The sequence below is a fragment of the Mastigoproctus giganteus genome, chromosome 4, assembly GCF_048544385.1.
Source record: "Mastigoproctus giganteus isolate SK-2022 chromosome 4, ASM4854438v1, whole genome shotgun sequence".
In the NCBI taxonomy this organism is placed as follows: Eukaryota; Metazoa; Arthropoda; class Arachnida; order Uropygi; family Thelyphonidae; genus Mastigoproctus; species Mastigoproctus giganteus.
Window position 1 is genome coordinate 186,645,238 of NC_143578.1, and position 26,817 is coordinate 186,672,054.

The 26,817-nt window shown below is 35.5% G+C and overlaps 1 protein-coding gene across 1 annotated transcript in view; it reads left to right on the top strand.

The window, feature by feature from the left end:
* Positions 1–5,267: 5,267 nt before the first annotated feature.
* Positions 5,268–26,817, top strand: part of vas (ATP-dependent RNA helicase vasa) — a 200,891-nt gene continuing 179,341 nt past the window's right edge. The window contains exon 1 of the mRNA XM_090371104.1: positions 5,268–5,331. The gene's annotated coding sequence lies outside the window, so the exon portion shown is untranslated. The remainder of the gene's footprint in view (positions 5,332–26,817) is intronic.

Sequence of the window (26,817 nt, forward strand, 5' to 3'; positions counted from 1 at the left end):
TGGGTCTTTTTGACTGTATACTAATAAAACAAAGTATTTATTTACTAAGTAAAGTGTATTTATATTAAAGCTGGGAAAAAATGGTAACTTTTTTTGGCTATAACATGCTTTGCTTGTTGTGCTGTATGTTGATGGTTACTGTTTCTAAATTCATTTCTGTAATTTTCTTTAAGACCAATTTCTTCTTTCTTCCAAACCAATCTGAACATGTGCCACAACCAGTCAGCATCCATTTATTGTCAAACTCCATACCCACAACTTTTTCTCTTCCTTTTCCCTTCTACTTAAGTTTTCTGGAACAACCTTCTTTCAAATGTATTTCCCAAAAAGGCTATTCCTATATTTGGTTTTTGCAATATAATAGGAAAATCCAGTTTTGCATAAACAAGTTGTAGGGAAAGGAAGCAATACTTGAACTGCACATTTAGCCACATTGGGGTATTTTCTTTTAGTCTACTCTAAAACTTTGGTTTAAAGTCAGAAATCAAATTAGTTAGGCCTTTGTAATCATGCGCAGTAAAGTAGACTGGTTTGGCTGTAATTATAAATCAATTTTGGAAGAGTGGGAAAAAAAGTCAGACTGCATTTAAGAATATGACTACCACTTTTTTTTTTTTTTTATAAAAATGCTAATTTGCACCTGTTTTTGCTAATTTGCACCTGGTGCTACCTAATTTTTTTGCATGTAATGGAATTTATTTCTCTAAGCTCTTGATATAAAACCAATTAGAGAATTGGTGCCGTTAGATACTCACTAGCATCACCAGGTCCTGCATTAGCCAACTGGGGTAATGCAGGACCTGTCAGTTGACTTGCATGAAAAAGTTGTGCACTTTTTATTTTTGGTTGAAGGTTAATGACTGAAACTTTCTGTACTTTATATATACCTAATTTTATTCAGGGTGTTTTTGAAGTGATATTTTAAGTTTTTCACTGAGCAATTGCTTGCAAGAACCTGACAGGTCTTGCACGGCAATTTTTTTTTTTTCGAACTTTTTCTCTAGCACACTACCCCTCACTGGTGATGTTCCTATTTTTAAATTTAGTTGAACCATTGCTGTTCTAGTTTAACTGTTTCTTAGATGAAAGTAGCATTATTAGTTTAACCCATGTCCTAGGCATAACAACGAATAAAACCTAATGGATTAAAATAAAAGTAGTGTCCACTGTTATAGTTCAAGGAAATGCACCAGACATGCTCTGTAACCATACTGATTTTCTGAATAAAGCATAATCTCATCTTTGGGAAGATATTTCATAATTCAGATAATTTTTCTTTTTCAGAATAATTATCTGAGAACATGTAATCAAAAAAACACCAAAAAAAAAAAAAAAAAAAAGTTTGCTGTTGCATCACTGTGATCCTTGTAATTATTTTTCAAAGTTTCAATTGATGAGAAATACTCAGTCAGGTTTTCAGTATCACGTTTTTATATAAAGGTACCGAAACTTGTATACAGCAAATCAGATTGTTTTATATTTCATTTATTACATAAAAATTATTTTTATCAGTTATTTACTTTGTAAAACATCATTGGTGGTATCTTCATTTGCAGTGTATGAGTATTGGAAAACTAAGAAATAGTAATGCAAAAAGTTAGTATAAAACATAAACAATATATATTTTATTATATATTTATTTTTCTTTTGTGTTGTTGAATTTGAATATTTTGAATTAAGAAATATTTCTGGATACTAAGTGGGAAAAAAAAGCACAGGTATAATCAAGAAATATGCACACATCTGTAACTTTGAATTTAAACATGCCAAATAATTTTATCAACTCTAAAATTAAAGTGCCTAATAGATTCTTGTTTATTATATTTTGTGCCCTAAGTGTAATAGTAAATGAATAAAATTTACTATATGCACATATGTAAGCAGAAATATTTGTGCAAATTTCATGCTCTTAACCATTGTCTTTACTAGAAAATAGAAGGGACTATTAATTTCATGTTTATATTTTATAGCAGTAACTTCTTTTTTCACTTTTAGGAGAAGTGATTTTTTTTGTTTTTCTTTTAAATAATTTGTAAAAAATGCAGCATTTTTAAATTTATTTTTTCTAAATTAAAAAATAAAAGTGACTCAATTAACAAATTAGGTTATATATTGCAAGCAGAATTCAGGAAATCCAAAGGCTTTAACAAAGTTTGTGCCCTTATGGGTAATGTGATCCTCATTGCCCAAAATTGGTGTATAAACAGTGCTGGTTTAATAAACTAATGCTAAAAGGCAGTAAATATGAACTGTAGTTTCTGTCATGGTGAAATTTTTAATTTTAAGTTCAAATTAAAAGTCAATTTTTATTTTTGTCAGTAAGTGGCATTTAAAATTTATCTTAGTTTCTGTTTTTTTGAATCAGTTGTATAATTCTCTTTCCAAATTGGGAGGCATACCACTTAGGTGCTGGGTTGGTCACACCTGGGTAGAAATAGTTACTGAGGTCTTTTACAAAGCCCTTTGAACACTTGGTAAAAAGCGACCACGGAGAGCTTTTTTTTTTTTGCTCATGTTGATGATATTGATATCTGTTATTCAAGCAGCTTTATTATATAATAACCCCCCCCCCCAACTCTTCCATCATGCATTCTGATTGTCTTTTGAAGTTATGGGCATCATGTTGAATCCAGTCTTCCTTACATATTAGCTACAGCTCTAAAACAGCATTTGCAGGCTTAGCCACCAGATAGTTCAGACCAAACTGTCTAGGAGGCATCTTTACTATTGAATACATCACAAATAGTCAAACTAATAGGATAAACTTATCTGTGAAAAGATTTAAACCTCCCAAACTTCCTCATTAATTTCACCAATATGTGCTCTCAGTTCCAGTCTTAGTGAGGGCCATTTCCACTTAGTGTGCCAGGTCCCACTTATTTCTCTGACAGAATCCAGTTATCGGTTGATTCAACTGCTGTTCATCTCAGTTGCCCTAATTATTTGCTGCAAAGGTGGTACTTGTCCATTGTGATATTCCCCGTCAGAGACTTGGTAATTTCCTCTTTTTGATCTTCTCTGGCTTAAAATCTCTCTACCACATTATGTTAAATTCATCTGTTGCCTCTGTCGTTCTCCCAACTCCACTAATCAATTGGAACTCTGACTTTCTCTCTTTGAAACTTCATTTTTTCCAGTCCAACTTTCCTAACAGTGAGGTGATTTTATTGTTCACAACTCCAGCTGGCTTTGGTTTTCTAGTCACATGGACCAGATGCTGAAGCTTCTGCAATTACTAATGACCTCACATAGATTAATCATTTACCTACCAAAATACCAGACAATTCAAACCACATAGCCAACACTCTTGATCTTTTTTTCACTAACTACACTTCCAAGTATATAGTCAAGGTGAGCAGTCTTCTGCTCATCTTGGATCATAACTTTGTAATGGTCTTTTCTCCAATGGTGCCTTTCTCATTAGCATTGGTTGAGGCATATGATGAAAGCTTATAGAGCATCAGCCAAAAAAAAAAAAAACTCTTCCCATTTCACCCATCCAGTCACTCCAAATGTTTGTCTAGTTCAGCCTTAAATTTATTTAAGCTATTAACTTCCACAACAACAGATGGAAGTCTGTTCCAGCAATCAGCTACCTGCTGTCTAAAGGCAAACTTCTGCACATCTATTCTACAACTGTCTTTCCTCAGTTTGAATCTATGTCCCCTAAGGTTCTTAATCTTAGCAAGTGGAAGTATCCCATCAGCATTGAGCCTGCTGAAACTGTTCAACGGCTTGTACACCTCATTCAGATCACCTTGCAGGTGCCCAGTCTCCAGATGCTTCAACTTACAGAATTTAAGCATGACTACCCATAAGAAGTTGAAACAAGTTTTTGGTGACAATGCTTTAGGCCAGATGCAGACCTACTACTAGTTTAACAGTTTTAAAAATGGTTGAATGTCAGTTGATGACGACGATCGCTCTGGGCATCCATCATCGAGCACCACCCTGGAAAATGTAAAAGTTCGGGAGGCGACCGTGAAGACCTCAGGCAAAAACCATCCATGACATTTGTGGTATTGTATTACTATTGTACGGCATGTGTCAGCAGATTTTGTCAGACAAGTTGAACATGAGGATTGTGGCTAAGTTCGTGCCACGGTTACTGAATGAAGACCAAAACCAGCATCACATGGAACTTAGCAGAGATCTTCAAGAATGGGCCAGGAGTGATCAAAGCTTCCTTTCTATGGTCATCTTTGGACCATTTCAAGAAGCTTGGCATCTTTTTCATATCAGATCCTTATGCTTGGATACAGTATTCCAAATGCAGCTCTACAATTGCTTTATACAGGTGATGAGAGTTGGGTATGACCCAGAAACCAAGCAACAATCATCCCAGTGGAAGAGCCCATCTTCACCCCAACCAAAGAAAGCCTAGCAAGTGAGGAGCAATGTTAAAGTCCATGCTGATCGGTTTTTGGGACATTGACTGGATTATCCTTAAGTAATTCGTCCCTCCTGGCCAGACCGTCAATGCAAAGTTCTACTGTGACATCCTTAAGCAGTTAATGGAAACAGTCAGAAGGAAATGAAATGTCCAGAAGTGGCACATAAAGATTGATTCTCCATTGGATAATGAAAGAGAAAAATGCTTATTTGTACTCCAATTAATAATTTAATAATATTTATAAAAAATTAATTCCAACTAAACTACAAAATGCAAATAATCCTTTTTAAAAGACTATTTTTAACAAAAGCATTCTTAACCTCTAGATGGCACGTTTTTTGTATTTTATGCACCAAAAACAGTAAAACTTTTAAATATCTATTAGAATATGTCAGTTTTAATGTGCCTGCAATAAAATGTTTTATCTACAATTATTTTTTAATTGGAAAAGTTTAGCCTTAAAAATTCTTTACTTTAAGTTAAGTTAAAAAAAAAAAACAAAAAAAAACCTGTTATGGTAATGTAAAATTGTGGTTTCCTCCCTTTTCTGCTTATCTATCCAGAATAAATATTTAAAGTTTCTTATTTTTAAATTCTCTTTGCCCAGAAAAGCGTCTGTAAATGCTATGCACCCCTGGTGGTTTTTTTGCAGCTGCTAGACAGTTAAGATAATTTTACTACTGTGGTTTTGGTTTAAAAATTTCACTTTTTGAAGTAACAAAACATTCCATTACTTCCTTTGTTTTTGGTTGATTGAATTTTTCTCAGTTTCAGATGCATAATTTTCCTTAATTTTTGATGCCATATACTATAAGTTAATATTAAACTGATGTAAAATTTTGTTGTGGTTTTTGTAATTTATTTATTTTTTTATTTTATTTAGCAAATGACAATTGTACTTGTTGATGAAGACTAACAGTGATTTTGCATATTTTCTGGTGAGTGAGCTTGAATGTGGATAAATTTTATTTGTAAATTTCAGTTTTTCTTTTTTTCAGTGTGCTATTTATTTTATCTTAAGTATACTAGTTTGCATTTTATTTGAACTGCTTTGCCATTGTATAGTGAGATTTTTTTGAGGATTGTGTGAAGAGACTGCATTCTAGTGAAAAATAGCACCTTGCTCATCATTTTTGCTTGGTCTGCTACTGTGATAAGTATTAGTACCAGCTGTATAGTGCAAGGAAGTCAGGCTTTTGCTGCACTGGCCAAAAAAAAAAAAAAAAAAAACCCTTAAAACATAAATAATAATAATAAAAAAAGAAAGTAGATAAGAAAATACAAAACAAATCATGTGCTTCCCTCCTTGCTTAGGTAACTATCCAGTTCAGCTTTGAATTTATTCAAACTGTGCATCAACTACTTGTGGTGGCAATTCCAATAACAGTTGAGATCCCACTTTCATTCATTTGAATAACCTTCTCATTGCCTTATAGCCTTATAAACCCCAGTCAAGTCTCCTCTAAGGTGCCTGGTTGCCAAGCTCTGTAGCACACATAATCGAAGTCTTACCTTGTATGGTCACCCTTGTGCTGATCTTGCCATGTGAGTTTGTCCATCTTTGTACCCTTTCAAGAATCTTGGTGTCTTTTTCAGATGAGGTCCCTCTGCTTGGACACAGTATTCCTAATGCAGTCTTACAGTTGCCTTATAGGATTATGATCTTCCTATCTCTGCTGGATATTATTCGATAAATAAATGATAGGACACCATGGGGTTACCTGACCACCTGTTTACACTACACTGCTCAGAAAATTTCTTATCTGCCCATATCATAAATCTCAACTCTTCCTCTGATGTTTTTAATTCACTCCCATCAAGAGTATGATTCATTTTGAGATGGCTATTCCCCAAGTTTAACACCTGGCATTTTGCTGTATTAAAACTAAGGTGCCACTTCTGACCATTCTTGAAGCTGTTCAAGTCATATCCCAAAGGAGTGCTGCTTGACACTGGTCATTAACGACTCTACCAAGCTTTATTGTTTGCGAATTTTGACATAATGACCTTTATCCCTTCACTGATGTTGTTTATGAAAATCAGAAACGCCGCCCATTCCGTCTGCATGTGGACACACATCATACTTTTCACAATCTTCTGGTCTGTAGATTACTCCCACTGTATTCCTCTGTTTCCACTGAACTTACACCAAACTGGTTCTGTGAAGGTCTAACTTCTGACGTAGCAAAACTCTTTTCATACGCTGCTTTTGATAAGCATGATCTCACCATCCTTTCTGTCCTCCCTATCCTTCCTAAATATTTTATACACACCATATTAGAAGTCATCATTCCTAATTTCTGGGTGACATTATGTTTCTGTTAGCTCTATTACAGCGTTTCCCAAAAGGGGTGCCATGAGGTAAAATTAAGAGTTGCGTGAGGTAAAATAAAATTTAAAAACATTTTACACATTAAAAGTTCAAAATATTGTAGGTACGTTTATATCTGGCAGACGAGACAATGTTTGGGTCAGGTTGCTTTTACTGCACAGCTTGTGTACTGAACTGCCTTTGTAATTGTAATCCAAAATCTGTACATTACATAGACTATACTACTGCATCTTCATACCTAAATACTATTAAACTAGTAAACTAAATACTAGTAAACGACGTGCAAACGGCTGTGATTGGTTACGCTCCGTGTTTTGGATTTGTATTTCTCATGGTGGGAAACTGTCCTCAGTGTCAGTAAACGCAGTAGTCGCAACGTGGTTACACTTGCTGTTTGCACACCTGTATAAACCTGTTCGATATTTTTATATTCTGTATAAACCTGTTTGATATTTTTATCAATCTGTGCATTTCAATCATCCGCTTTGTAAATAAGTTGAATGTTATAAGCAAACTTTAAATTATTTACATTTAAATTCACCATGAATTTGGACTGTTGGTTAAAAGAAGGAACTTTAAAGAAAAAAAATTATTACTACTTCAAATTGTTCGGCATTTACAGCATGTGAGAAAGAAGATACAGCAAGCATAAATCAAGAAAACAGGTCCGAAGGAGTTGAATCTTCTGTTCCTGAATTTGCAGAGAAAAGGGACAAGTCAAAGAAAAAGCGAGAAGCACCCGATTTTCTCAAACTAAGAAACGAAAATATGATGACAGCTATTTGTCATTTGGATTCACACGTGTCGGTATTGAACATTGTCCTGAAGCACAATGCCTACTTTGCAAGAAATATTACCAAACATTCGTTAGCACCTGCTAAATTACGTCGTCATTTTGAGCAAAACCACTCGGAGTACAAAGATAGACATTGCCTATTTTAAGCGAAAGCTTGAGGAATATGACAAGGCTAAACGATTCATGACAAAAAAATTTAAAGCTGAAAACGAAAACGCCACAGAGGCTTCTTACAGAATGAGTTATTGCATAGCACTCACCGGAGAAGCGCACACAATTGGGGAATCGCTGATAAAACCATATGCAAAAGATAGTGTCCTGTGTGTTAAGTGTGGAGTCATAAAAAAGTTGAAGCTGTGCCACTTTACAAAAACAATTTTGCGTCGTATTCGTAATCTTGCTGATGACATCCAGACAGAACTCATTTTTCAGCTGCATCAATGTGATGGGTACTCACTGCAATTAGACAAGTCCACTGATGTTGCAGGTCTTGCAATTTTGCAGGTTTTTGTAAGATATGATTTTTGACAAAGGGATCAAAGAAGACTTGCTTCTAAGTGAAAGTTTACAAACTCATACCACTGGTGAGAACATCTTTAACTGTATCCATAATTTTATGAACACACAGTATAAGTTAGGACAAATGTGTAGATGTGTGCAGTGATGGCACCAAAGCAATGGTCAGAAAAGTGGCAGGTGCTGTTGACACAAATAAAAAAAAATGTAGCAAAAAACTGCACCAATAGGCAAGAACTGTGTTCTTCAGACATTTACTGGTAGCTAAAAATATTTCAATCACACTTAAAACTATGCTAGACAAAGCGGTCCAGATTATTAATTTTATTAAAATTGGACCATTACAGTCAATTATTTAGAATTATCTGTGAAGATATGGGTGATCACCACTCGGCCCTGCTTTTGCATACAGAAGTCCAGTGGCTGTCAGGAGGTAAATAATGTTATAATGTTTGAATTGCAGTTATAATGTTTGAATTTATAATTCAATTATAATGTTTTAATGTTTGAATTGTTATAATGTTTGAATTGCAGCAAGAGTTGCCATATTTTCTGGATCATAAATTTTGATTATCTGATCGATTAATAAACATTTCATGGTTATCCAAAATTGTATATCTTCCAACATATTCACAAAATTAAATGAAGTATGTTTATCACTCCAAGGAAAAAACGTAACAATTTTTAACTCAAGAGATAAACATTTTCACCGTCTCATAAGTTGCAGTTTTGGATCTCGGCTGTGGAGCAAAATAACTTGGACTATTTTTCACCACTTTAAGTATTTTCTTGAAGAAACCTAACTTGAAGAAATTCACAGTGACATTGCAGATCATCTTCACAATTTACACACATCTATTAATCAGTCTTTTCCATCCTTGGATGAAAAAAATGACTGGGTTCAAAATCCATTCATACAAGATAAACCAGCCAGGTTTTCTGACATTAGATTTTGAAAATTTGATCGATATTACTTCTGGCAGTCAACTAACACAAAAATTTAAAGAAATTTCTCTTATTGCTTTTTGGGCTGATTTCAAGTAAAGAATACCCTGAGTTGTCACGGTGGGCAATCAAAGTACTGTTGCCATTAAGTGTAAAAAAAAAAAAAAAAAAAAAAATTTTTTTTTTTTCCCTCCCTGACATGCACGTTGTATACAGGGCGGCTGCATTTATTTATGGGACATGAAAGAAGACAAAATGTGTAGTTGCCTTCCCCCTGAAAAAAAATTTAACTTCCAATTTAAAGATATTTGCCCTTGAAAATTTGGTATGCCAGGTTACAGTGCGGTCAGACGATGAGCCTCTTCTGAGCATAATAAACCCATGTATCAAAATTTGGAAAGTTTTAATTTTATTTTAAACTGGATACATATATTTTAGACAACCTAGCATATTTTAACCTGTTACAGTGCATTTTCAATAAGAGTATATGGGTTGGCATTAGAGTGGTGTTAGCATTAGTAGAGGCATTTGATGCAAAAAAGCAAGCTTATGCAGCATCAGCCAAAAAAAAAAAAAAAAAAAAAAGGAAAAAAAGAAAAAATAACCACTTCCACTTCACCTCTCTGTTTGTTTGAAATACCTGTCCAGCTGAGCCTTAAACTTATTCAGGCCATCAACTTCCACAACAAGGGATGGAAGTCTGTTCCATCAACCAACCACCCGCTGGCTAAAGGCAAATTTCCTCACGTCTATCCTACATCTGTCCTTCCTCAATTTGAATTTATGCTCTCTCAGGTGATTATTCTGAGGAAGAATCCCATCTGCATTGAGCATGCTCAAACCATTCAAGACTTTATACACCTCTATCAGATCACCTCGCTGGTGCCTAGTCTCCAGACTCTGTAATTTGCAAAACTTAAGCCTTTCATCCTAAGAGCACCCCTTTGTTCCATTCACTAATTTTGTTGCCCTTCTCTGTACTCGTTCCAGCATCTCTACATCCTTCTTGAAACGAGGCCTCCAGACCTGTATATACAGTACTCTAGGTGTGGCCTGACCATTGCCTTATACAAGGGAATAATCACCTCCTTATCCCTCCTAGAAAAATTCCTATATATCATTGACAATACACCATGAGCTACTCTTGCAGCCCGTCTGCACTGCTCAGAGAACTTCATATCTGTCTCCACAACCACCTCCAGGTCCCTTTCGTTCTCTACCACTGTCAGTGTAGTACCACAGAGTTGATACGTTGCTCTGGGGTTGCTGTTTCCCATGTGTAGTACTTTACATTTGTCAATGTTAAACTTCATTTGCCACCTCTCAGCCCATCTGCTCAACCTTTCCAGATCCTGTTGCAGTAGCATAGTGTCAGTAGTGTCCTTGACAACCCTGCCAACTTTCGTATCGTCTGCAAACTTGGACATTAAGCTTGATATACCATCATCAATATCATTTATAAATACAGAAAACAATAATGGACCCAATACTGAACCCTGAGGGACTCCACTAATAACATTAGCCCACGATGAGCAGTGTCCATTGATTACCACTCTCTGTCTACTCCCCCTCAACCACCCCTTTATCCATATCGGCAATTTGCCTCCAATGCCACACTGCTCGAATTTGTGCATCAGTCTTCCATGAGCAACAGTATCAAAAGCCTTTCTAAGATCCAAGTATATAATATCAAAGTTATTCCCTGCATCCAGTTCTTTTGTGACTGCTTCATAGTATCCAATCAAATTGGTCAGGCAAGACTTCCCATTAACAAAACCATGCTGTGTTCTGAGCTATAACTGAAGTCTTGTCTAGATGATCTTGCAATGCTTCTTTAACCAGTGCTTCCATTAATTTTCCGGGAACAGAAGTTAAACTAACAGGTCTGTAATTACTTGTGTCGCCCTTTGATCCTCCTTTGTGAATTGGGGTCACATTTGCACATCTCCAGTCCATGGGTACTTCCCTTCAGTCCAAGGAAGCTCTCATAATTATGGCTAAGGGTTTGCTTACTTCCTTTGCTGCCTCCTTTAATATAACTGGATAGATCCCATCCACCCCCAGGTGCTTTCTTGTATTTATCTTCAACAATTTCTCCTCCACTTTACTCTCAGTTATTACAAGATTCTCTAGCTTACTGCCAGAGTTGAATACACCTCTAGCATTCCCCTCACTGAATAACTCCTCGTGTGAATGTCGATGCAAAATATTCATTTAGTTTGTTAGCTACCTGAGCAGGATCATCAACAGTTGACCCATCAATATCAAGAGGACCAATCTGATTCATCCCCTTCCTTCTAGAGCTTACATAAGTAAAGAACTCTTTGCTGTTTTTCTTAGCATCCCTTGCCAAAGATTTCTTGTAATCTGCCTTCGCCTGCCTAACCTCCTTTGTAACTTGGTTACAGATCAACTTGTATCTATCATAGGCTTCTGTGTCACGTGTTAATTTGTATGTATCCCATGCATTTTTCTTCTCTGCCATATGTCTCATTAGTTCATCTGACATCCACTTAGGCCTAAACCTTGAACAATATTTCTTAGTTGGTATGTAAAGCCTAGTAGCTTCCAAGATAAGTTCTTTGAATGCTTCCCATTTTGAATTTGCTGTTGGTAACATCATCAGTTGGTCCCACTGTATAGAATTTAAATACTGTCTCAGTCCATCGTAGTCGCCTTTACGGAAGCAATAACCCTTCCCTTTACCTCTAATGGTAGTTACCTCTTTGAGTAAATCCCACTTCAGTATACTGTGATCACTGCCACCTAGTGGTTCATTTACCTGCAGATTCTTAATGCATGAAGAATCACTACTGATAATCAAATCAAGAGTATTACTCCCTCTAGTTGCCTCCCGAACATGCTGATGTAAAAAACAATCATCCAATAAATCCACAAAAGCCTTGCTAGTGTGTGAGTGACCAGCCCCCAAATTCCAGTCAATATATGGGAAATTAAAATCGCCCATTATAAGACTCTCTGATTTACTGGCCCACTCTATTTCCCTGTACAGTTTCTTATTATACTCCTCAGAGTCATTAGGCCTATAGCACACTCCTACTCTCAATTTTGATCTCCTAATACTTATGTTACATCAAACTGACTCGACACTGCACTGTTCAGCAATGGTGACTGGCTTCACTTCCCTGGATTTTATGTATTTCTTAACTAATAGCATAACCCCTCCTCCCTTCCTATCATGTCTATCCTTTCTGCAGACATTGTACTCCCCAAATTCCAGTTCTGCATTCCTTATATCTGTGCAACACCACGTCTCTGATATCCCAACAATATCTGCCTTTGATGTTTTGAGCAATACCTCAAATTCATCAAATTTATTTACTAAACTCCTAGCATTGGTGTACACGCAAGTATACCTGCACCTGTTTCTATTCTTAGCTACCCTAACACAACCCATGTGTTTTTCTTGTACCGCAGTGGCTCCCAGCAGTCTCTGAATTATCATGCATCTTGTTTTTCAGGCTTCTGCTCATTGTAATAGAAGCAGTGCAAGAATCTCTTTCACCTCTGCCAGTGGCTACTGTCAATCTATTGGTCTTTGTCTCCCCCCAAGCTAGCAGTTTTCCGACCCACATAACACTGCCTCGATAGCATCAGCAAATATTCTTGCACCCTTTCTATTTAAGTGTATCCCATCCCTGTAGAAGCAATCTCTCCTGTTAACAAGTACAGTTCAGGCTGAAAAAAATTCTACCCCTCGAGCCTTGCACAATCTTTCCAGGGCCGAATTGATCGACAAGGCTCTCATCATATACTCCCTCCTATCGTGTCTGGGCAGAATTGCAGACACTTTCAAATTCAACCCTATTTCACGGCTTTTTTTCAACAGTGACCTGTACTTGTTAAGTAATTCTGCCGGTCTCCTACTCTTAATATCATTAGTGCCAACGTGTACAACTATATCATCTTTTGTGCCCTTAAAAGATGATATTCGCTCTACAAAATAGATACTAAACTACAAATCCCAGGGAAGGGGAGACAGAGGCAGACTCCTGGAAAGATGGATAGAGACTGTAACAGGCCATTAGGCCTAAAACTGTGAGAAAGAAGGTTTATACCCCTTAGTAGCCACTTGGTAGGTAGAAGTTTTCTAGACTGTAAGACGCCAAAGAAGCTGTGAGAGTATAATATAAAATGTACTAGCCTGTTAGCAATTGAAGATCAGCTTGCAATTTTATTGTTGATATTAACTTGATGGAGCTTCTTATGCTTGATGATATGGTGGGCTTTATTAAAATGGTAAAAAAGATAAGTAGGTGGAAACTGGTTGTAAAATAGCTTAATGTAAAAATTTCTGATATTGTGAATTATCAGATTGTAGCTATTGCACATAGTCATATAGTGGCTATCTTGATGCTTTTTGATAGGATATTAGTGTACCCTTTTTTGAGATGTTTGAGTGCCAATGAGTGAAATTAACTACTTTAAAGTTGAAAGCATTACGTTTATTTGTGCATATTGGTGGTAGCTTGTGAATTCTTAATATCAAAATCTAAGTAATTAGCAGTGTAGTTATTGCTGTTAGTTTTTTTCCAGGGTGAGTTCTGGAGGATATATATGTGCAAAATCTTATAGGAAATTGGGCCAATTTCCTACAAATAAATTCATCTATGTATCTAAGCATAGATTTCTAGTGATAATGAAGTTTCTGACCAGTATAGGTAGAGGTTGGCAACGATACAACTAGCAGGACTGCCCATAGTTCCTATGGTTTGTTGGTAGACAGTATTACCATCAAAAATTAAGGTTGTTGGATATACAAATTTTGTAAAATTTTTGGAAATAAAAAATTTGAAATAGAAATTTTGTTATTCCAGTATCCTGGATTACAATTAATTGTATGTTTATTGTACAGGTTATTTAAGACAGATTTCAAATTAGCCTGATTAATACTAGTGAACAGATTATGGAAGTCATAAGTTTGTATGTGTGATGTTTTGCCTTTGTGTAAGGCAGTGGTTCCCAAACTGTGTGCTGCAGCGAAATCACAGGGGTGCCACAGGATATTTTAAATTTGAGGGAAATACAGCGATACTTGACATCTGTCAGACTCTGCGTGAAATACTAGCTCGAGGTAGTTCACAGTTTTAACATTACTTGTTACGTTGTTTGGACCTAACTACTTAATAAATGGAACTGTTAGGTATTTCTTTTGGTCTAGGGACACTGAAAAAATTACTGAGACACTAAGAGTGCTGTGAACTGAGAAAGTTTTGGAACCTCTGCTGTAAGGCACCTGATACAAGTAAATTGTTAGAAATTATCCTACTGGTAGGTAGGATGTTTATTATAGGTTTCAGTAACTGTCAGGGCTTTTCCAGGTTTGTGAATAGCTTGTTTTGCATGAAGTGATAAATCTAAAGCCAATAGGATTTTTATGAAATTTGGGTATGAAATATATATAGGGAAATTTATATTAAGTTTTAATTTTTTGTTGAAGGTTATTAATTTCTCTGTTATTGGTTATAGGCCTGTACATTTCATTTGAATTAAGTTCTGTTTTTAAGGTATTGAAGTCCAAGTATTTGCATATGTAGGCATAGTTGTTGGAAGCTTTGTCAACTGGTGTTATTAAAAACTAGTTTTACTGTTCTGATGCTTGCTGTTTAATGTTGGAGAAGTTGTGGGTGGAGATCTGTATGAGATTAAAGACTTATTTGTTGAATAAATTTGCAAACATAGTATTTACCTAAATTTGGTATGCTTCTATTGGTATGTTGCATTTGTAAGCCAGCATGAAGCAATAACTAAGAAGGTCCTGATAGAGTTGTTTTTACACTGCAATAAGATTGACTTTTGTAGATAATCTGAATTTGTATCCACGTGAAATAATGTTTCTGTGCTCTGGGTAAGGTTTGATGTCTAAGTTACTGGTAATTATGTGTCCGTAATATGCATTGACATAGGGCTGTTGATTTGCTTGGTGGATATACAACTGTTGTTATATAACTCAGGACCCTGGGTGTGCCAAGCCCATACTTCCATCTGGTGAGCACAGGGTCCTGAGCTTGATATTTTCTTCTTCTTGGTTCTTCTTTGATTGCATTCTTCTTTCTTGGTGATTCCCTTCTACGTCTGAGACTTGTTCTCTCTCTCTCTCTCTCTCTCTCTCTCTCTCTCTCTCTCTCTCTCTCTCTCTCTCTCTCTCTCTCTCTCTCTCTCTCTCTCTCTCAGGGTAATTCAGAAATTTTTTTTTGCTGGTGCAGCATAAGCCTCAGGCTGCCTTGCACCATATAGCTAATAATATTGGTAGCTAGAGATTTATAGGTACAGGCAGAGTCTGAAGAGTTTAGCATATCTGTACCTGGCTTTGATATATTTATATTTTTGCTGCTCTTTAGATGATCATTATGAGTTGATATATTGGTTTATCTTAATGTAGTCCATGGTGGCATTATGGAATTTCAGTATGATCATAGATTGCCTTTGCTTCTTACTTAGTCCTTTTTCTAGGATTTTAGCTTAAACTTACAAATGCTGTTTTTGTAAGTTTAAGCTAAATATGATTTATGGATGAATTTTTATAATGCTTTCATTACATTAATACTGAACAGAAAGTCATGTATATATATGCTGTACCTCTGTGTAGTTGCTGTCCCATTCAGCTGACTGTAGTCTGGACAAAGTTGCCTAATTTGTGTTTATAGAATTTATTCCTTTTCTTTGGTCAGAGCTTCTTATTGGACTTGGATGTGTTAAAACCTTTAATTATTGGAAATTTATCATAAATGCAGATATCTTCTATACTGTTGGTGATGATTTTTGTGATTAAATTTATTGTTAAAGCCATATCGATAGTGTCTTAAATTTTAATGTGTATAATTCTTCCCGTCAAGTTCTTAGGCTGGGGTCAGCTGTATGTCCTAATATGGAGATGAGAATATTAGTGAAGCAATGAACTTGGAAATTTTTATATTCAGTTTCCTGTTCATGATTGTTTGGTTTCTGTTATAGTCATTGTTATCTGATCTGTGGAGATTGTCTTAAATGTAACATTATTTTGACCAACATATTTCATGTTACAGGTGCAGCATGTGATAAGGTAAATAACATTGTATATATTTGCAAAATATGGGTTCAGAAGTATTTTCAGCAATATGCTGAGGGTCAATATAGGGGCATGTAAGGCCAAATCTATTGAATTTGAGATTAGGCTTGAATAAATTGGATTGGGAGGCTGAGGCTGTTTCCCCAAAGCTATCCAGGTTAGAAGCATTAGATGCAGATTTGCTTGTATGGTGTGTTTTATGTTTTTCTTCAGTGTCTATTGTACTGTATATCTCGGGGAGCTCTACAGACCATAAGTCCCCATCATCAAGTTTATACTACTTTGCCCATGTAGTATGTTATCTGTCTGTTGCTTTTCCATACATAAATCAAAAATAAGAATAATAATAATAAAGTTAACTCAAAAATGATAAAAGAAAAGCAAAGAAGAGGTTTAGACTAACTTCAAAGTATAATTTAGTAATCAGATAGCTATCGATAGTATAAGAGTATTTTAATCCTCAGTTATGGTCATTGGGTTCCTTTTGCCAAAAAATGCAGTGTCCCTAGTCCATAAACCATATTATGATACTTTTTAATATACCTCTTCAATTTCTCAAATTAAAAAAAAAAAAAAAAAAACTGCGATCCCGGGGTGTTTAAAACCCGTGTTCCTCACTGTCAATTGACGAGTAGGCAATTGATAGTGAGACACACATGAGTTTTAAATTATTTTAAATTAAAATATTTAAAAGGGAGGAAACTTTAGTGGATTTTAATTCATTGTTTTTACAGTTTTTATTGTATTTTAATAGCATTTCACTTGTATTTTAAATTCGTGTTCATGTCAAAATGTCTTCCATCACTAAAGATTGCATGCTGGTTTGTTATATCTGGGATTGCGTTGGGGTTCACCACTCCAATCCTGGGGTGTTAGACTACCTGTCAGTTGATATTGAGGAATATGAGTTAAATTCTTTTAATATTATTTCGATGTATCATTTTATAATTTATTCGCATAAGGAGAGTTGGTTGAGAAGAAATCCTACTGACTGAATAAAAGGTAACTCCTCAAATTGTTTATTCCTCAAATATTAATAAAACGTAGGAAGAATTGAGCATTTGTAAACTCTCATTTATTTAACTCACTCACACGATTCCAGTTATTTGGGACACATCAGGACTAGTGAGTTTTGCCCCGATTAATTGATTGCACCAATTATCCGAAGTTTCATAAATAGTTAAAAATACAGTGGATCCCTGCTTTACAATTGGTTCACTGTACAATCAGATCATGTTACGATGGACTCACCTTCGTAAAGTACTGTTCACTATACGATGTATAGTAAGCACCGGTCATTGTGATCACGTTTGTGAATTGAATTTTAATTCTGTTAAGCGGCAATTATAATAAGCGAAAATAGGAGGAATATTATCCAGAGGCTATAAAAGTAAAGATATATTAAGCACAAAAAATTTACCCATTATTGCCTTACCAATTAAAAAATTAAATGATACGTGATAATCGAAATAATTAATACATACTGTAATATGTACATACTAACTAGTTGACATTTGTTGGTTGGGGTTAAAATTTAAAACAGTAAAAAGATAAGCAATCAATAACAAAACATATGCACACACAAATTGCAAGTAATCCAATACGTGCAAGTGAGTAACAAGTTATGAAGCTTTAAAAAGAGCAATGAAGAGAAGATTCTGAAAATTGATTTTTTTTTTGTATGATTGAAAATTTCACGGAAGTGTAAACACATTTCACCATAATAACCCACAGAATTCCAGCTGTTGTGTTGGTATTATTGCAAATTCAATATGATCGAGTTTACTATCCGTTTATAATAGATTGCACTAACAGAAAAGCCCAATAAACAGGTGACTGCTAATTGTGTTTTTTTTTTTTTTTTTTAACCTCCAGAAATCCGACTGAACCACGAGGTATGGTCGGAGACAATCGTAGGCTAATTCCAGTGCTGGGGTCTCCCGCCCCGATTAAACAGCATGTTGTCCGAATTAAGCGAGGTGAAGCCTGGCTATTTTCTTGATTGGGTTCTGTTCTTTAAGTTTTGTCCCAAATAAACAGCTGCCCTGATTAACTCGTAGCCCAAATAACCAGAATCCACTGTGTGTGTGGAGAGAGAGAGAGAGAGAGAGAGAGAGAGAGAGAGAGAGAGAGAGAGAGAGAGAGAGAGAGAGAGAGAGATTACTGCTATAGCTGTGGTAAAATAGGAATTACAGTGAACCCTTGCTAATCCAGATTAATTTGGGGAGGGGGGGGAGGTCACCGGATTAGTCAAGCAAAAGATAGCCTTAAAAGAACAAAAACGTAGAACACAAATAAATGGAAAGTTTAATAAATAAAATATAGGTAGAGCTGATGAAAATAAACAAAAAAATCACTGTAGATCCTTTATTTAAAAACTATAAAAAGGCAATACATTTATCAGTTGGCCCTAGCATAGCACACCAATGGCACTTGATCGCTGTTGTTGAATACCACTTAAATACAGCTTCTTTCAGCAACACTTCTTTTGGCTTTTTTAATGTCTGTCTATTTTATACACTGCTTTTATCACTTCCCACATCGAATTTTAAAGCAAATGTCTTTAGATTTGTTTTGTTCTTTAATATATGGCACAATCTGTCGGCCAATACTAAATTCTTCAGCAATTTTTTTTTTTTCCAGGAACACCATTTTCAAGTTCTATTACTTTGAGATTGTTAATGATAGTTAAAGTAACATGTTTTCTTTTTATTCCACTATTCAATTCTTTAGAACCCTTAATTATATAAAATATGTTCACTTATATACATACAGTCAAACTTGGTTATAACAAGCATCAAGGGGCTTACAAAATTTTCTTGTACTCTTACTCACTATATCAGTGATAGCAGAGATGGGGAAACCCCTGGAGCCATTAAACTTGAACACTTTATATCAGTCATGAGTTAAATGTTAAATCTATCTCCTATTTTTTTAAATTCTCAATAACTTGATAAAAAGATTCAAAATACAAAAGAAATATTAGAGAGAAAAAAATAGCTATATACCTACATATTATTTGTATTATGCTTGTATAAACTACAATATACTTAATACTGAACACTATTTCAATTAGTCTTTATTTTTGAATCTTAAAATTGATGTTTGTTTTAAAGATTTCACTTTGATATTTCTTAAGTTTCCCTTTAAAACACTCAATGCACTAAAAGTCTCATTACTTTTCCCCAGTTCCTTCAAACAAATTGCCTGTCCATTGCACCTTGAGCTTGCGAGATTGTCGGTACTGATGATTACAATCATAGTCTTTACCATCGTAGTTATTGTCTTTGTTGAGCACAGCATCTACAATGTCACTCTCTGTAGGAAGACCACTAGTTAATAAGTTCTCATTGACGTGTACAAATTCATCGATGTTATCTGTGTTAAAACCTACACCCTTATACACCCATTCAAAGCCTTATACACTTATGTAGCAACCATTTGGATAATGGTAAATTGGTTTCTTCGATTGCATCTTTATTTGCAATTGAAATTTCATTTTAATTTAATTTCAATTTTTGAAGCAATTCAATGATTGTCGAAGTAACGTTGTTCCATGCATCATTCGATAAATTTATAGCATCCAATATCGATATAGACTTGGTAAGTTCCTGTTAGAACTAGAATTTCTAGTTCTCAGTAAGAACTAGAAATCTCTTATGAAATCCTTTCAAACTGTTGATTACAGCTCTATCCAAGCTTCCTTGTTTGCAGTGTAATCCACAGGCAGTTTCCTTACAGTTTTTTAAACTGAGGTTTTAACAATTTTCTGATAGCAGTTTTTTTCAGTTTTATTTGCGCATACAAGCACCATCAAGCAAGTCTTTGATTTTTTTCCACCAACACGTTTCCCCTTTAAATTTAAATGTATTGTCAGGTGTCAAGTTAAGTCCTGTTTTTTTTTTTTTTTTTTTTTTTTTTTTTTGGCATTGTAGTAATAGAGGCATGTGATTCAAGAAAGCATTATGAGCTTATGTAGCCTCAAGAAGAAGAAAAAAAAAAAAAAAAAGTCACATCCATTCCCTCTAAAAGTTTGTCCATTTTCTCCTTGAATTTAAGCTACTAGCTTCCACAACGACAGATGGAAGTTTGTTACTGCAATTAACCACCCGCTTGATAAAGGCAAATTTCCACACATCTGTTCTACAGCTGTCTTTTTTCAATTTGAATTTATGCATCCCCAGGTTCGTAATCTGAGCAAGTGGAAGAATCTGACCAGAATTCAGCGTGCTCAACCCATTCAAAGCCTTATACACCTCAGTCAGATCACCTTGCAGGTGCCTAGTCTCCAGCCACTGCAATTTACACAACTTAAGCCTTTCTTGGTAAGAGGACACCTTTGTTCCCCTTACAAATTTTGTTACCTCTCCCTGTACTTGCTCAAGCAACTCTACATCCTTCCTAAAATGAGGGCTACAGACTTGTATGCAGTATTCAAGGCGTAGCTTGACTATTGCCTTATACAAAGGGATAACACCTCCTTTTCCCTGCTAGCAAAATTCCTGTATATCATCAACAATACCCCATGACTTGCTCTGGCAGCCAGTCTGCATTGTTCAGAAAACTTCATATCTGATTGCACAATCACTCAAGTCTTTCATTTTCTACAACCAACCTTTTTCATTCATTTTGTACCAACTAAGTGTAGTACCACACAGTTGGTACATTTCTCATTTGTCTTTACATTTGTCAATGTTAAATTTCAGTTGCCACTTCTCAGCCCATCTGCCTATGTTTTCTAGATCCTGTTTCAGTAGCACAACTGCTGTAGATGTTTTCATCATAATCTTTCCTGATTTATGCCGAAACACAGTAGTCAACCCTTCATTTGCCATTATTGGATTTGCAGGTAGAAATTCTCCACTAATTTTTGCATAAACTGTTATGTCAGTTTTTTAAATCTATCCAGCTAACTGTTGTTACCCACAAAATTGTTGCATGCAAATTGTTTAGCAAATTTTTCTGCTTGAGCCTTCAAGATCGGACAGTCTATTGAAAATCTAGTACTTATTTGTTGTGAACCATTGAAGCAAGGCTTCACAACGTTTGTAACCTTGCACTTTCTAAATTTTTCCCCCGGTTATGTTCATTTTTAGTGCCGATATGTAAACATCTTTATTCTTCCACAGTGTCGATAAACTTGAAGAAGACAAACTTTTTACGCACTTCAACATTTTTTGCACCACTTTGTAACTCCTCAATAATTTTGACCTTTTCTCGAATCACAAGACACTTTCTTTTGTTAGTAGACAAGGAAGGGTTCATTTCTAACAGATTTTACTTTAAAATTATAGTGATCTGCTTACAACGTTCCTAGAAATCATGAAATGCATACAAACTTCTTAGACATCCTGAAATAAATTTATGGTTCAGTGAATACAGGACATTCTGTAAATAGGGTAATGCGACAAGCAGAACACCAATGCACTATATTGTATCGTTCCTGTTTGCTTTATGACCTTGTCCTCCCTGGAGGACAAGGTCATAAAGCAAAGTCACTTTTAATCTTCGTCTATTCCAAGAACTGGGATTTTTTTGACTACCTGAGAACGTTTGCATAGTTACCAAAATTTGTTCGGTATATCCATGTAGTATGCTCGTTACAACCGTGATCTTGTTATTTATGTGCTCGTTATAATGAAGTTTGACTTTATATATGTACAAAGAAGTATGTAATATAAGCAATGATATAAGCAATAACATCCATCCCATTCAGAGTAAACGATACTGAAAAACATGCAAGACAGTGTAATGTGTGTGTGTGTGTGTGTGTGTGTGTGTGTGTGTGTGTGTGTGTGTGTGTGTGTTTCGTCTCTGTCACACAGTCAGAGTGACTTATCTGCCTTTCTAAATCCCACGTGTCTTTCAAAGTACTCAGAATTTTTCATATTTTGATCTGGATTAGCTAGGGTTTACTGTATTTAAAATTTATGAGTTCTGCCTCTATGTAAAGAACCCATAAATGATGTGGGCAAAGGCCTAAAAGAGCTTTCTACCAATTTCTGACTAGGGGAACAAAGGTATGGCTAAGACATGGAGTGGTCATGAAAATATGGGGAATATATAGAACGTATTTTATATATTATCTTAGAACTTATGTTTTACATAATATATTATATTACTAATGAACATCCACGGCTTGTTGGCCTATCATTGGTGGGTGGGTAGGTACAGTCCAGTTGCAGAATATTACAACACTGGGGTACCTACTCTCCCACAGATGATAGGCCAGCAAGCCTCGAAACTGTGCCGTCTGTGTGGTGGTGTCTGCCGAGAATAAGTAACAATAGTCTTCTCTATTCGGATGTTCTTAATATTCGTTAATATTAAGAGGAATATTAAAATATAGTAATATGGACTAGGGACACTGCATATAAAGGCAGAAGGAACCCAATGACCATAATGGATATATAAGAAGTGATTGAGAGGACTAGAATGTACAAGCTCTGTTCATATTATACACCTAGCCTCTGGTGTCTTACAGACTAGAAATCTTGTACCCACTGATTGGCTTCATATAATTTTATTATCTTTTGAATTTAATTCTACTCCTATGTAATTGACTGACAGCTAGTGCTTGTGAAAGGTACAAACTGTCGGTATTGTTGATATGAACGATGGAGCGTTTCTTTTCAACAAATCGTTCAAATGCAACATTTCTCCTTTTTTGATGTGCTCAGAATGATTTTTACACTTGCTACCCCAATTTGAAATGTTAATAAGGATCACACCTAAACTCAGATCATCTGTAATCATGAAGTCTGTGTTTGACTGATCAACAGCTATAAAGGCTGCCAACACACGATCCAGAGTCAGGTCCAACAAAGCTACAAACGGGAGATTGATCAGTGTTAAGACACAATCTCATGTGGGAGTAATTACCCTGGGTACTTAAGCACATTATTTCTTCAAGCATCTGGCAGAAGGCCTCATAAAAGTCATCACCTTCTTCAAACATGTTCGTGTTAATAAAGTGGTTTCATAAGTCGTAAATAGCGGCTGGTATTTTTTAGAATACTTCTTGATGTCATCTTGTATGCTGCAAAAATGATCGAAACCCACAACACACAGGGGCATCTCCACCCCCCCCCACCTGAAAATAAAAATAAAAAAATCGTGTAAGACAACTATTTTTTTCCCCACTCAACAAAAAAAAAAAAAGACTTTTTCACATTATACAAATTTAGATTTCAATTTACCTACTTGTTAGTAGAGTCATTGTGCAGTGACACTGCATTGGGGCTTGTAGCCCCTTCCTCTAGGTCAGTGGTGGCCAACCTTTTACATACCATGTGCCAATTTTTTCACATAAGAGTTCAGATGTGCCATACAACTCAAGCACCTTTTCTACCTTCTTACGTTCATGGTTGGGATTGGAAAATAGGGATAGGGGTAGGATCTCCTTTGCTTAGGGGAGAAAAAAAGAATAACTCAAACACGCAACTAAATTAAATAATGTATGCCAGTTCAAAAGACACATGTTTATTGGAGCACCAATCTACAATAGTGAGAGATGATCTCTTGGACAGGAGGGCAACCACTGTCGTGGAATCCGCTGATGGTGCTACAGCTGCCGGAGAGTCTCGTTTGGTGGAGATAACTCTGTACCACAGTTGTTGGATTTGATGAGAGAGAGAGAGAGCTCTGAGCGAGATCAGGTTGGAACTTGGAGTCATCTGTTCTCTCTGCTCGCTAGAAGGAGTCCAGGCATATTCTTAATAATCTTTTTAATAAAAGTATGTTTATGAACATAACATTTTTAAATGATTTAATTATTGTGTGTAAAGCAATTTCTAGTACAGCACATAAACATTACTTACCATTAATGAGACTTTTGAGCCTGTTTGGATTTTGCCAGTCTTTCAATGTTTGGTATTAAATTTATTATTGAGAGCAGCAGAGAATTCTTCAAATTTGAATCAGTCATTTGCGACCTCGTTTTGCTTTTGATCAATTTCATGGATGAAAATGCCTGTTCACATCTGTATGTCATTCCGAAATGACATATGTAATTTTTTGCAAATTTTCTTGGTTCTGGGAAATGTTCACAGGGTAATGAATGCCAGAAATTAATCATGTCAGAAGCATTTTGATCTGAAAAAATCTCATCAAATTTCATTTTTAATAATGAATTTGTTTTTAAATCAATAAATTCCATTTGTATATTACTAGGCATCTCAATTATGTTTTGTTCACTAAGTAAAAATGGGTTTATAAATGCCAGCATGTAGTTTTTTTCTTTAGCCAAATCACGAAAACGACTTTCAAATGAAACTTGCAATAACTTGATTTTTTCAAGATATTTGGTCCAATTGCTATCATCCACAGCATATTCATTCTGCTCTTTCAAGTGCAGAAATTGACTTAAATCCTGATTTTCTGACTGAGAGATGAACAATTTTAATTTCATTTTAAATGAATTGATGCTATTTACTAAGCTAGGAAATAATTTATTCATGCCTTGTTTCGAATTTAGATCATTGAGATGACTAGTAACATCAACTAAAAATGCCAAATCAAATAGCCAGTTGTTATCTAATAATAAGGTTCTTTCATCGGGTAGTTCATTTTCCTGTTCTAAAAAATTATAAACAGCATTTTTCAATTTCCAAAGTCTACTCAGAACCTGTTCTCCAGAAAGCCAGCGCACCTCACAATGAAGGACAAGTTCACCATATTCCAAATCTAACAACTCACAATATTCTCTGAATTCTCGTCTGTTTAATGCTCCTGCTCTAATTTTATTCACAAATTTCACAACCGGTAACATAACATGCTGCATATTTAGTTTTTCCACACAGTGCCTCTTGGTGTATAATGCAGTGATATTTTAGCATAGGACGATTTAAAAAAATTTCAAGCAAAGTTGTGCCATTGGCTTTACCTATCATTGACGGCACTCTGTCAGTACACACACTGATGAGTTTACTACAATCTAAATTTAGATTATCTAGGCATGATTTTACTTGTTCAAATATGTCTGATCCTCTTGTTTTACCATGCAATGGCTCCAGACTGGCAAGTTCTTCAAAGACATTAAAATTATCAATTCCTCTTATAAAAATGCTTAACTGGGCTACACCACATATGTCCGTTGTTTCATCCAAAGCTAGAGAAAAGGAAGTACAAGAATGGACAAGATCTTCCAGTTGCTGAGATACATCCTGAGAGAGTTCCTCGATACCTCTCGGACCTGTCTGCCTGGATATAGCACTTCCGTCTGCTTTCCTTTCAATACCTTTATTACCAAGATGGCATGCAAATATTTGGAGACAAGGCTTAACAATTTCTTCTCAGTCAGAAAACGGTTTCTTTTTTTTCGCCAATTCTAAAGCAATTTCATAAGGCGCTTCTATCATCGCCAAGTCTTCACAACTTACTTTAGCAAATATATTTTGTCTTCTTCTGATTTCTTCCTTTTTCTTAGTCACATTCTTTTCGTGGCTCAGACCCAAGAAAGAGCTTCATTTTTCCTTCTATGTTAGTCTGATGCTGTGATTTATAGTGTCTATTAAGAGCATGTCTTTTATTATGTGAAAGAGTACTTTCACAAACAATGCAAAACGGTTTTCCTGATGAACTTGCTATAAATAACTCATTTTCCCACTGTTCATTAAATTCACATTTAATATCACTTTCTGCTTTTCTTTTGTGCTGTGGTGGATAGAAGGAATTAAAAAAAAAAAAACAGAAAATACAAAACTCTAGAAGTCTAAATGTTGAAAAAGAACAAACAGATCACAAGTATGTATGCCGTATCACACAGAATATCAATTGTACACTCGAAAAATTTCAACGAACTGATGAGTAGGTGCGACTGGGGGGGGAGAGCTCCCCCTACTATTTCTTGAGTTGGCAAAATGTGATTTGGAAATGCAATTGATGGAAATTTCTCGTAGATGAAAATACCTCAAATTTATTATTTCATTGTTTCCTTTTAACTTGAAAGACTTCCGACAAAGGATCTATTTGTATATTCTCATTCCCCTGAAAAATTCACGTACAGTATTGCATTTATTTTCCCACTCGTGCATAGTCGGGTGCCAGAGGCAACGGCTGTACAAAAGAATGGACGACTAGGTGCTCAATATATTTTCATAGACATAGATCACTTATGGTCAAAATTCAGAAATGCATTTTTTGGAGACTTTAATTTATTTCTTTTACTAAATTGAGGGAATTGACACGTTTATGTGCATGTAAGTGGAAAGAATGTGGTGAGTCTTAAGCTATATGCGGAAGGACCTGAAATGAAAGGAAATAGAACCAAAGAATCGGCAATATGGGCTTTGGGTGCTTGAGAAATTTTATGATGAAATGTGCCACTTGTAATCTTCCAAAGCGCCATGTTTGCTGCATGTGCCACAGGTTGGCCACCCCTGCTCTAGGTGCTCCACATCGGTGAGAATTTGAGTGCTCTCACTTGTGCCTGGATGTAGAAGTCAACATTCTGAAAAATTAAGGATTGTTGTTTTTAGAACTTGAAAATGTCATCGATTAAAAAGCAGAAAAGGTCATACATTTTTAGAATTTGGTTTAAAATAAAAAGCTACTGAAAAAAGAATTAAAAGTAGCTCTGTAATGCCAACAAGAAATATTACTCACCAGTAAAACTGAAATTCTCCGTAGAAGCATCTTTTGGCTCGGATCTGCTTTGCTCTCTCTGCATTAACTTTGATACATTTGGCTATTTCAGCTCCCCCCTCCAATTTTTCGGCTAAAGCGGCCACCTCCATTTCACCCTCAGAGTCAAAGTAGAAATCTAG